The sequence below is a fragment of the Lissotriton helveticus genome, chromosome 1_1 (genome assembly GCF_964261635.1).
Source record: "Lissotriton helveticus chromosome 1_1, aLisHel1.1, whole genome shotgun sequence".
Taxonomy (NCBI): Eukaryota; Metazoa; Chordata; class Amphibia; order Caudata; family Salamandridae; genus Lissotriton; species Lissotriton helveticus.
Genome location: NC_136057.1, coordinates 505,955,851 through 505,969,577, shown reverse-complemented (window position 1 = coordinate 505,969,577; position 13,727 = coordinate 505,955,851). Strand labels below are relative to the sequence as shown.

The 13,727-nt window shown below is 42.0% G+C and overlaps 1 long non-coding RNA gene across 1 annotated transcript in view; it reads right to left on the bottom strand.

The window, feature by feature from the left end:
- The window catches only part of LOC144769975 (uncharacterized), a 330,455-nt gene that overhangs the window by 164,745 nt on the left and 151,983 nt on the right, over window positions 1–13,727 (bottom strand). The window contains exon 2 of the long non-coding RNA XR_013598767.1: window positions 9,932–9,997. This is a non-coding gene — a long non-coding RNA (uncharacterized LOC144769975). The remainder of the gene's footprint in view (window positions 1–9,931; window positions 9,998–13,727) is intronic.

Below are 13,727 nucleotides of genomic sequence, written 5' to 3'. Positions count from 1 at the left end.
AGAAAAGTACCTGCAAGCAGAGGGGACAGAGTCTAGGCCACTTGGAAGTGACCAGGCGGCCCGGAAGAAGTATGCCCACCAAAGTCGTGTGTTGCAAGGAAGCTGACGATGATCGTGGAACTGCAGGTGTGCGGACAAGGTGATGCTGTGTATGACCAGCAGCTGGATATGAGCTGTTGCAGGATGGATGTCGAGAGTTGAGGGGTCGGTGTATGGCGGGAGCATAAACAAGCCTTGGCAACGGCAACCAACATGGAAGAAGGTGCAATGTCTGGACTAGCAATATCCATGGTACTCACCACAAGCAGGTTAGTCTAGGAAGGCCCGAGCAATCAGGGGGGCTCAAAGAATTCAAAGATGACCCTCTAGAGGACCCACAGGGTGGAGGCACTGGAGTCGCAAGAAGACCTCCAACAGCTCACCAAAGATGCAGGCCCACGGTGCAAATGATCACATAAGATGCTTAAGGTTGGGGCCTTATTTTGGGACTTCCTCTTGCTGGATTATAAGGTTAGTCTGGCTGCGGCTAGGCTAGGATCTTCCCTGCCAGGGCATTTTGATATAACAGTTCCGCAAGAGGCGATACCGCTGGCGTTGAGAGGTCTCCTTAGCCTGGTCTCTAATGGTACATCATACAACCATTCCGCCTGGCCAATAGTTTTAATTTGATCTTTCCTCGTGCTTAATTAAGAATTTGATCAAGCGACAGTTGAGCTGTAGAAATTCTGGGTCAAGGCATTTTAATATTGCAGTTCTGCAGGAGTGGACACCTCTTGTATTAAATGACCCCCTCAACAATTTCCATCGATCCTCGCCTAACGCTGGGCAATCGTACGTTGGAGCTCCACAGAGACAACAAGATTTTATACCAGGCTCTTATTGTGACATATCTTCTATGAAGCTGTTGCTGTTGTAATCCGAATGCTAATCGAACCTGCGCCAGCGAGGCATTATGTGGAAGTGAAAAAAAAATGTTGTATGCTCGCGAAATTCAATGAAATACGGAATACTTACAGTATTTTTTAAATTTCAGTTTTTCCAAATATATCATAGGAGACCTTAGCCCAAACAATTCCATCAGGAACCGGAACAGGCAAAAGGTTCACAAGGGAAAAGTTTTTCCGTATTTTGTGTGATGAAGAATGGGGTTTCATAACCTTGTTTACCAGTTTGACAGCAGAGTGTTCTGGGATGTAGTGTCCATTCAGAAGCAGAACAAAGACAGTCACAAAACCAATCTACATAAAGAGAAAAAGTATTGTAATCGTAATCCAAATGTATAATCGATAAGATATTTCTTTTTGAGCAAGATGTGCAATTTGTAGGTGCCCTTTGTGGAAGTGGATCAGGGTCTGATGAATCTAAAGATAAATCATCAAAGTAGATAGAATAGTTGGAGACTGTTTACATTAGAATAGGCGGCACATGAATCTGTGTAGAACTGGTAGATAACTCTAATGGTGAAACATTGCAGTAGTCACCATTCTTGTCTGTTTGCAGAATTTAAATCCGTCTTTCTGTACATGATGATTGTATGGAATTTGTTGATGTAACAGGAAAAAGTGACACTTCGGTGTTATTTGTCCCCAGCCAAGCAGAAAAAGCTTCATTATTAGTCAAAGCTTCCCCGGGACCACCTGAACTGTAGTGAGAGGAGACAGGAAACTACCCAAGATCCCTCTTTGCCTACAATGTAGAACTGGCCACTTGATGTAGTTTTGCTGAGATCTAATGACAAAAACGTCTTGTTTTTGCTGTCAGCTAGGGGTAGTAAAAGTACAGTTCTGGTACTTTCAACTGCCAGGTCAGGCGATCTGTAGTATGATTGAATTCTCTTTTGCCCACAATCATGTCCCGGACAAGAGCCCCGATCTTCGGAATCCAACCAGGAGTGGCTGGTGCTTCCTTCACTTCACCAGTGGCAGAACATTTCCGCTGGACATTGCTCTGAGCTTCTTGGAAGTTGTGCAGGTCCTGTAAAACATCCAAACATTCACTGATTTCAAAAGGTGTTTCCGCCGGCACTGTAATGGGACTGTCAAGGTCTGGGACCCACATCTTTACTAGGCCTGGGTGGTAAACTCCATTCCACTCAGGGAGTTTTCTTAATTCAGGCTCTCCAAGGCAGAGCGTGAAGTTCCTGGATTCCACCTTCTGGATGGCAAGCTAAATTTTTGTTTCCATTCGCGCGCTCAAGATTAGTTTTGCCACTCACTAATGAGTGCCATGATATTCTATGGCCACTAGCGAGCACTCAGAAGTCTTCGTGTTTGCTCACACGACTTGCGGCAGCCACAGCAACAATACAGTGCCACTCGCGATCGCAAACGTATCACTTGAGTATCTTTTGCACTCAAAAAGCAGCTAAATATACAAAAATAGGTTTTCAAGTGGATTTTGTTCTCCAACGGACCGTTCGAGTTATGTATTTGTGCGAGAAGCATTTTTTTGAAAACTTGTTTTCAAACTGCAATGAAGTGCTCCAACTTCCTGTTCCTGTCCAGTGGGCTCCTCCCAGTGCTTTGCCCATCTCCTGGTCACTTTTCATTTGGATTTGGAACTGGAAGGATCACTCTCTTTGTGTGCTGCATATATGTAATTAGATTTAGGGACTTTTTATTTGAGATTTCGCAAATAAATTAGTTAACAAAGTCTTGTATAAGGGTGTTGTTTGCGTGATAGAGTGCATGCACCAGTATTTTTTTGTACTTTCATTCAAATGAGTATCCTGCAGTTTCAGTTTCAGAAAGGGCCTTGTTCTATTTTTGAATTGATTTTTCTTCTTTTGTAAAGGAACAATGTTGCACAGTTCTGTACATATTTTCCATGTTTGTCATATTTGCAATATTTATTTATTTTACTAAGTGGCGTAGTCTGCCAAGGGGCTATCCAGTCAGGCCCAGGTCAGTACTAGTCATGGGTGCATGAAACAATTGTTTCTGTGTTATATGTTGTTGTAAAACATCATTTAGGGCTGGGATAGCGTTGAACTAAATAAAACATGAGAGTTTTTTGTATTTCACCTTTTTTATCTGTGCAAAAAGTGTATATGTGGGGTAATATTTAATTCTGTGTGTTGTTGTAAAAATGTTACAGCTCAGTTAATTTCTGTTTTTGGCATTGCTGAATTAATGGTAGTGTTTTATTCAGTGTTACCATGCCTCCTTTGTCTGGCCAGTGAGTGTGCTTGCCACAGGCCACCATTTGTCTATGTTCTACATGCCATATGGCCATGAGCCATTTTGTAGAGTCTATGTCTCCATATATTTTCTATATGTTCCCCATGCCTCATTTCTCGTTGTTTTTGTTTGGGCATGTGACTGGCAGACATTTTGTGCATCCACCCAGTGTGCCTTTGCCAATGACTTGCATGTGTTCTTTGTCTCTCATGCCGCCTCGCTTGCTGCTCTTGTTTGACTAAGTGACTGGCAGCCATTGTGTGCATCCACCCAGTCTGCCTTTGCCATAGGCCTGCATTTGTTCTTTGTTCTCCATGCCTCCTTGCTTACTGCTGTTGTTTGACCATGTGACTGGCAGCCATTGGTTGCATCCACAGTGTGCTTTTGCCATAGGTTTGCATAGATGGATGTGATATCAGTTTAGTAAGTATGCTTGAGGATCATCATTGCATATGTATATTAAAAATATGATTTTAATGAAGAGTGCTTATATATTACATGCATTTTTTATTTTGTACCTTCTTTCATAACAATAGGTTTCTTCTTATCGTACCATACAAAAATCAGAAATTATTGATAGTTTTTTTTTAATTTAAATTTGTATTTACATTTTTTACTTTAAATTTATGTTTACATTTTTCACCTGATTTTTTTACTGTAATCTTTTTTCTTTTGTTTGCATTTTGCCTTGGTTCATCCATCTATCCACCAGAGGTACACAGTTTTTTTAGGTAAAATTCCTTTTCATCCAGGACACACAGGCTGCAGTGCACTGCAGACACATCAGCATCATTCATTTTAATGTTTATTCGATTTCCACCGAGACCATATTGCCTGCCATAGGGGCACACTAACCTTAATTTTTTAATGATTATTATTCCATTTACCCATGCAGTTCCGTAAGTGCCACAGGTGTCTCCTTTAGAATATAAGGAGATAAAGGAAAGAGCTTGATCTGTATGATGTGTTATCCTGTTTTGAATATAAAGTTTATGGTATGATGGTGTGTTTTGACTGTAAAGGTGGGTGATTTATTATTACATAAGTAACCAACCACACTAAAATTGCCTTTGTCTGTACAAATTTAAACTGCAACAATGCCATGTTTCACTAAATGATTTTCTTACATGTTTGCTTTTAGGTGCACAGAAGAAGAGACATCACCCACAGTACTGCCAAATAGAAGGCCTGTACAGTGACGTCAGTCCTCCAATCACTTCTGCTTGTGCAGCTTAGTGCCACTGCCAACTGAGAGCCTTATGATGGCCCCAATGAAAGTTGCTCATAAGAAAGTGGTCAGTGAGAAGAAGCAGCTGTCCACCAGTGGCATGCCAACCATAATGTTTTCACGAGATGGGGAGGAACCTGGGAGGAACTCCGGCATCAACAGCACCAGCCCAACCTAAGCCCAAGACAATGTCTGTTAGTGATGCAATCACTGCAATCATGGTGATGCCGATGAGCGGTGACGGTCAATTGGATTTGTCCATTTCAGAAAGTAGAACGCAATCATTTCAGGAAGCAGAGCAAAGTGGACAGCAGCCACAGCCAGCAATAGTACATCTTCCTGATGTTGGAACAGAACAGGAAGCTAGGTTTCCTACCGAGCAAGAACCTCCTCTTTTAGAATCATTGGCTCCCAGATCTTCAGCAAGGAAAAGGAAGGGGACTACTCCACCAGACCCCAGCAAAAACTGGGAGATGCCAGGAGAGGTAAGGGAAAAGAAAAGTTCCTAAAAGCCTTAGAATTATGGAAGCAGATGATGAGGAGGATGATGATGAGCTAGTCATGTGGAAGGTGACATAGAGGAGTCCCACATTACTATTCAGTCTGCTCTGAGGGATGGGGCCCATATTTGCAAAGCCCCAGCTGAGACCTGCACCAACCCCAACCTCAGTAGAAGTATGCACTGCAGAGAGGCAATCGACGACATGCCCACCTAACTCTAATTCTTCTTCAGGCATTGGCAGTGGCCCAGTAAAAAAGTACCTCTCCCCAGTTTGGGGCTTTTTCACTGTTAGCACAGTGGGAGCACATTGCAATATGCACCATTTACCAAACACATGTTCGTCGAGGTAAGTTGGGTTCACATTATGGTACTATGGGCCAAACTACCCATATGAAAAACATCACACAATACAGTGGAAGGAGCACCTTAAAAAACGTGCTGAACGTGGTTGTGGTGGTGACGGCGAGGAGATCCGGAGAACATCAGTTACAAGACCAATCATGGTGTGAGATGATGAGGAAGAAGAGGGTAACATCCTCATGCAAAACAACCTGTTCCCAGCAGTGCACCAGCAGAATCACCTGCCTCAGAGACTTCACAATGGAACATGAAGAAGCAGAATCAGATGGAGACACCCCAACAAACAGTGACTGCCCCACCATAATACACACTGAGTCTACCACCACCTACTCTGTGGCCTCATAATTGAGGTTTATACATTTGGGAGCTGACAAAAATAATAGTGCTGGACCTCCTTCCTTTTTCTTTGGTGAAGTAGTAGGATTCTTAGCATTTGTGGCTCCCATCTGCCCAAAATAGAAGGTTACAAGTCACACCTATTTTTTAAGAGTTGCTGTTCCTGTGCTGCATCACGATGTACTGCAATTAGTTGAACAAACTTTGCAGCAAAGTGTTGTTCACATTATCCTCCTGATGACAGGCATGTGGAACAGTTGCCAGATGATGTTCCAGTGTGCATTACTGCACACTGGAACATTATTGCAGTGGTACAGCAAAAGCTATCTACAGGTTTTGAACCTAAAGAAATGTTTAAGAGCGTTTGGCGGCATGCAACAGTAGCCATGTTCCTCATGGTGAAATCACATACCGCTGCAAACATCTTGGAGGATTTTAACAGCAAGCTGTTTGAATGGCTGTGACCCGGGGACTCAGAATTGAATTTGTTGCCACTGACAATGGCAGTAACATAGTCAAGGCCATGGCAGACGGTGGCTATTTCAGGGTCCTGTGTTTGGAACATTGCATCAACCTTGTGGTGCAAGACTTTCATAACAAAGAAGACATAGCAACATACTAACCACATGCAGAAGAATCTGCTCTCATTTCAGCCATTATTTTAAAGCTCAGAAGCATTTGCAGCTTATTCAGCATGCTAACAGAGTATTAGTTACAGCCCTGTTACAGGCGGTGACAGCACGTTGGAACTTGATCTATTTCATGTTGCATTGTCTGTTTGAACAGTACACATAGATCAAGAACTATGTCATTCAAAGAGGAGGCAATGAAATTGGGAAAGCTATGACCATGGATGTGGACAAATGGGGCCTAGTCAGATGCCTGACACAGATGCTTCTCCCTTTTGAGGTTTTCTCAAGGGTAGTTGGTAAGGAAGATAGTACGAAGGGCCACGTCATTCCATAGTTGCATCAGCTACAGGAGAAGCTAAAGAAGGTGTCTAAGAGGTTTGCACTTGCAGGTGTGAACGAAAACACAGAGCTTGATGCCTTGGTTGAGAGCTTAATCCGGATGTACAACATTACAACGCATGCTTTTACATCGCATGCTTTTACAACGCGAGTTTTACAACGCATACCATTACAACGCATAGTGCTTTGGGGCGCTGGATAGTGATTTATTTAATTTACTATTCCAACTCCAGTCCCCGTGGATAGTAGGGAAGGTGTTGGATAGTAAATTAAATATATTCCCTATCCCAGAGCGCCCCTCAGCGCAATGCGTTGTAATGGTTTGTGTTGTAAAAGCTGCGATGTAAAAGCACTGCGTGGTAAAAGTTGCGTTGTAAGTGATGTTCCCCGCTTAATCCTTCTCTTGGCTTGTAATACATGGCTTTAACATGACATCATCTCATCCAAAGAGTACATCTTTGCCACACTACTTGATCCACGGTACAAATATTTTTTGCCGACTTTCATTCGGTTTTCTGAAGAGTGTGTTTAAAAAAAATACAAGAGGTGAATTGTTGAGCAAGCTGGGGACCTCGAAGAAGAACAGCTAGAACTTAGAGTCCCACTCTGGTGCCGCCTTCAACTTCCAGAGAGGGCAGTCTTGTCTCCTTCTAGCCACCGCCAGCAACTAGAAGACCAGCAACAACAGCAACAGAAGGAGCAGACCCAACTTCTGCACTGGATTGATTTCAAATGGTAGGGCTTAAATCCAGTGCAGAGGCAATGGCAAAAGAGGTCGAGCAAGTGGCAGCACCAATGACCATTCAGAGGATGTTCTACGAGTATTTGGATGATCCAAAAGAGGTCTATGAAGATCAAAACCCATTGATTCCTTGGTATGGGTAGATCCACCAATGGCCATAGCTCAGCAGGCTTTGCAATAAAGTACCTGGTTTGTCCTGTACTCAGTGTGTTTGATGAGCATGTGTTTAGCACAGCTGGTGCAGTTGTTACAGTGAGAAGGACCAGTCTCTCACCTCAAAATGTGGAGAGATTGACCATGATCAAAATGAACCAACATTGTATACCACACAATTACACCATTCCTGAAACAACACAGGGGGAGGATTGGTCAGACTCAAGTGGTTTAGCTGACTAACTTCTGTGTGATCCACCTGAGTTTGCAGTGAACTCTACTTCCTGGACTGAGTATAACAGTGCCACCATAGAACTTTTTAATTATTTCTCATTGAACTCCTTTCTTTGCAACAAAAAAAGGTAGCTAGTGGAACATTATGTTTGTGTTAGATTTATGCTGGCCAACATTTTCTAGTCATATATATAACCAGATTGAAGTAGGACCTTGTGTGCATTGAAGAATCCTCCACAATTCCTTCATTACATTGGAGACATTGCCTGCCTCCCATGCTTACCTGTTCTTTTTTAGGTCACATAGCAGGGCTGCCCCAGAAGATCACAGATTTACAAGAGTGCCAATACCAAATTCCAACGTGTTGCCTGCTTTAAAGAAACAATTGTGTACCTACTGACTTACCTACCCATGCTTGGATTAAAAGAGGTAACTACAACTATTGCGACAATGAATGCATGATTGTGAGTGATGATTGATGATTTTTGTGGTGGCAGACAGTGATGGAGGGGGCTTAATTAATAGTAATATTTATTTCAATGAACTGCAATGTTCGGTGTCTGATGGGTGATCATTTTTCCTAAAGATGATTGACCTTTACAAACTTACTTAGCGCAAAGTAACCTGTACAATCAACTCCTATCCTTCTATTTTTTATCACCTAGAAGGGCTGCCCCAGAAGATCATTTGATTTACAGGACTCCTAAATTCCAATGAGTTGCTTGTATCAGAGAAGAGATAAAAACTGTGCTGGATTGGAACAGGTAACTACTGCACTAATGAGTGATATCTTATTGAGTGATTGTGAGGGATAATTGATAATTATGTGCTGGGAGGCAGTGAATGAGGGTGCTCAATTAATTTGTAAACTTAATTTTGATGGTTTGCAATGTTTGGGGCCTGATGGGTGATCATTTTTCATGAAGGTGATTGACCCTTTCACACTTAGAGAGATTTACTTACAGGGTTCACTCTTTTTTAGGTTTTGCCTGCAGATCGCTTGGCTTTACTTGAGAAATCTATTGTTTTTAATATAAACTTAAAAGGGACTTACATTCCGCCTCATTGGTTCCTGTGTGTGCGACTTAAATTTCCTCCAGTTCTATTGGCTGTCACATATTTTCCCGCATTTACCAATGCTTGTTCCTTAACTGCTTCTCTTATCAGTTTCCCGCCTCCGAAATACTGCTAAAATCCGCTTTGATGGAACTATTTTTTATAAAGTTTTGTCTCTTTCTACTGTATCATTTTTCAGCAGATTTATATAGCTCAACTTATCACAGGGAGAGATTGTGATTTGCCCAGAATCCTATTATGTTGCGCTGCCCAAACTCGAGTCAGCAGCTCTCACTACTGCGCCATATCCCGTAATGATTGTTTACACAAGCATCATTCTCTGTGTTAAATCTTTTCCCCCGCACTGCATGCTTGGTCACAATCACCACATTTTAAAAATTGCAGCTTTGTTAGGCTTGCTGATACCACACGCTGATGCGGTGCAGGGAGAACGCTGCACAGGGAGCCTGATTTATGAATTGGTGTCTGTACATTTATCATCCTGGCGATGGGCTCACTTGAAAACGCACCTCTCCTCACCTTGATGCATTGGCTAATGAGGACAGCTTTTTGGTGCAGATGGGGCAAGTCAGCTGGAAGGAGGTGTCAATGGGATTTCTCAGTTGCGAGCTCCATGATAAAATCAACTGCCAGGAGTTTTCCTTTAAAGGTTCCTATGACAAGACACCCCACAGCATCACAAATTGGTATACTAACAGCTTGTCAATTAAACCACATGGCTGATGCATGCCACAGGGCCTGATGAACCAATGAATGGCTTACTGTTTATAATGAAAATTTACACCTGGGTCTGAATACCGAAATGTAGCACATTGGGGGACAAGGAGGGTTGTCAACTCCTCAATAATGTTTTGTGCTCTGCAATGTTTATTGCCCGCTTAATAAGGAGCTGTGCGATGTACGGCATCACACTATATTTGTGAATTGTTTAGTCCAAGCAGGTCTGACAGGTTTGTCAATCACATATAGTTCTAATTTCAGTTTTGAAACATTTAGAAATAATTGTCAATGTGAATACAACATCAGCAGAAATAATTGCAGGTAGCGCTTTAGGTTTATCGTGTGCACATGCACGGCAAACGAATTTATATTGTCCCAGTTTCTTTTTGGAAGTATTTGAGCTTCTTCGTCAAAGAGAACAATACTGACCTTCGCTTTCACAGCACCGTTCAAAGAAGTTGGGCTGGCACCACCTACAGATACTTTCATAGAGGCCTGCAAATTATAGTAGAGTAGTTTTAGAAAACAAAGAGATGTTATACTAGCTTCCCCGCACCCACATTTTTTATCCATTGATTTAATAAAAGGATACTTATTTAGCATAGAAAAACATTTTTACAAAAAAAATCATTTCTGTTGACAAAAGCGCAGGAAAGTCAATGTCTATAAATTTTTATTAGGTGTCGTAAAATCTATTGTTTTTAACATAAACTGAGTCACAGGATGTTGCTTCACAGAGACTCAAACTGGGATCCGCCATCTCTATATCAGCCTCTCTGTCTATTTTGCCACATCCTCTCCACTCCTGTGATACTTGTCAGGGAGCTCTTTCGTTCGTCCTGGACAGTGTTTGGGTAAAAACAGCTCATTATTCATCACACAGGCGAAACCAAGGCATTGCCAATACTTTTTTATGGTTTTTCATAGACCAGATCAGTCATTTTACTGAACAGACATAAACCTATAAAAAATCCTGCAATTCTCTTTCTCTACTTGCTCTACAACAGCAGTGCACTACAAATCTATCTTGCTCTTGTCTGGACTGGAATTACTCAGAAGAGGGTGGAAGAACCTAGGGCTGGACTACCTCATCAACAGCTATAAGAGGAAGTTATCTACTTCAAAGGGAAACCATGACTCTGAGACCTAGTACCCAGATAATCAGAATAGAGGGAGGTGTTTTGATTTGAGAAATGCTACTGAGTGTGTGTTCTGCACTGGTGGTAAAAGTGAGACTTCAAGTCCTCTTGTTTTCTGCTCTGCCTCTGAGTCTTCTTGGTACACTCCTCATGAAGCTTACCTTCCTACTGTCCTTCTCATTGACTCTACCACACTGTTTTTCTTTCACAATGCGCAGGCCTTCTCGCCTCTTCCAACAATCCTGCTTACCTACTGGACTGGTCCAGACAAACACCCAAGAGTGAAGGCCATTCCCGAGGAGAATGCCGATGCACCACTCAATATGGCAATACAGTATTATTTTTCCTTTAACAATCATATCTTTAGAACTGGGTGGGTTCACTCCTCCGTAATTAGTTTTTTCAAACCTAGATGACAGAACATTTAGATGCGTCCCTGGGGTAGAAGGACTGTTTGCAATGCATTTCACTGTACTGTATCATGCTCATTCCTTTTGTTTCCTTCCACAACAGATTGATGATGATGTGCTGCTCATCACCCAGATGATGAATACTGTCCTTGTATAATGTTTGTCTTTGTCACACCTTTCCCAAATCCCCTTTCCCATCCATTTGTCCAACTCCTAGCCTGAGTGATTTATTGAGGTGTGATTTGATGTACACCATAATTGGATCACACACTTGGTGGAGCGGATATGGTGAAAGCGACACCAACTCAATGCAGGATCTTTCATTACCTAAGCAATAGCCCACACTGGCCCCCATTTAACCACCCACACATAAAAGTGATCCATATTTTAGATGTAGAAGAACATAATTCATCAGCATCATCATTTAGGCCTTGTATTGCATACATTCTTAATCCTGTTCACTCCAGACTTTGAGTACGCGTTTCATGACTCAATGATTTTGTAACTTTAGTTTTAGTTAAATACTAGCGCCCAATTGGTCCGAAGAAGTGACTATTGCTCTTTTTTGTTAAATTATCACTATCAGGTATTCTTTGTTGTGTCATGTATTAGCCTGGTCTCAATTCATTGTAATTTATTAGTATAATATATAACCCACTAATTCAGTGTTTTTAATTCAATTTAGTTGCCTGTAATGGATAATCCTTCCGAATAATTCTACAGTTGGAGCTCAGCCGGGTCGGAGTGGGACCTCGATTGTGATGTTGTGATGCCTTCCCTGCTGTTGCTTCATCTATATTCAGGTAAGAGAACTATGGAGTGAAGTGAACTGGTTAAATTAGTAAGTAGGCTATTAACTTCTACAGCAATAATCTTTTATCTAGGTTGTTGTAGGCAATATAGGCCATGGAAGAATGGTCAAGATAGTAAGACAAGTGTATATAACGAACTATAACTAACCGATATACACTTATATAAATAGATTTTAAAAAAGAGGCAGCACAAAAACACAATAGTGCAAAGTTAAAGTAAAACACAAAAACCATGTCAAGCATAAAGGTCCTGAAGAATCGCGAGTCACTGAACAATTACGCGAGAAACATGTCGACCATTACGATCACACACTAACTGAGACTCATGTAGGAAACATTGAATTCCATCGAGTACCGGCTAATTTTCTTATTTTAACTAGAGCAGGAGACCTCCAGAATAAACTTGATATTGGTACTCCCAGCTTTATTTTAACTCACCTGCACGTCTACGCACTGTTGGCCCCACACCCGCACTTCACCAAACAACTGTTGGATAGAAGATCTCCGCTAAAGTGCCCCTCTTTGAGGTGTCGCCCGTTGGGTATTGCACCGCCGACCCAACGAGGAGCAGCCTAGATGATGAGGCATGACACCTGAAAGGGTGTGTGAGGGCATTACATCCAACAAAATGGATGCCCATCTGTAGGACTCACTGAGACCAACAGTATCCAGACATTAGTGTGACAGGTACGTCCTCCCATTTGATGAGCAGCTCAGCTTTCTTTGTATACTTTACTCAGTTAGGGCACACGCTGTGGCTGGACCTACCACTCCTTGTGAGTAGAAATTGCTCTCCCCTTGTTGAAGACAGAATTTGAAGAGCACACATAGGATTACACAAGTAAATAATTTGCAGGGTAAACCAAGAGTTTAACAGGAAGACAAACATAGTCCTTAAAATATCCAGGTTTCTTCACAGACCTACCAGAACTTGTTAATTCCACTTTCTCACCACTGTCATTGTTCACAGATCCTTTGTACAAGACAAACCTGTTGAGGTTCCATATGCGATGATCCTGCGTCTTGAAAGCATTAGTAAAAGTCCAGGAAACAGTTCAACAGGAGTTTCCCTGTAGTACAATTTCAATTATGTTCACCACTGCTTCTTTCCAATTCAACACATTTGACTTGACCAACGTGATGGTTTCCAAGAGCAACCTATTTAGCGGCTCAACCATTATACTGGTTTCAGGGTTGTAAAATGCACACTTTTTGTGCCTTATTCCCTAGTTACTCATAAATTCCTCTATTTCCCAGGATGTTAGTTGCACCCCATTGTTTGTGAGCAAGGTGTCCGGCAACCCTTCCCTTTTCATGAGTTACTTCTGTGGCCAATAAGTCACACTCCTTCCATGGTGTAAAGGTTACACAAAACTCTACCGATCTCATCCAACTTAAGATCCGTTCAGTCCAATGTAGTGGCGTTCAGGGTGAACTCTTGTCATTTTCTGTTGGTGTTGAGATGTCCTCTGGTTATCCTGCCAACTATGCCAGTGTGACAGTTCAAGTATTCAGCTCCTTAAATAACACACAGGGACTGCAGAGTTACCAAAAGCAAGTTGCTTTATTCCAAAGGAGATCCTATCCTTCCTTCCATCTGTGTCCCTGATGTAACTGCCTCTGATCTCTCAAACTATAACACATTCCATCAGCTAGTTATGACGTACCACCTGACATCATGATGTTCCATACTGAAACAGCCACCCTGTTGCCTGGCTACGGCTGCCCAACTACCACAAAACCCTTTTCCCAGGCTGTCCTTTTTTGACAAGTCCCAATACTTGCTGTAAAAATTAGTCCTCATTCAAGAAAACTCTACAATCATCGTGATACCCGACACTTAACTTGGGTACTTCAATAGATG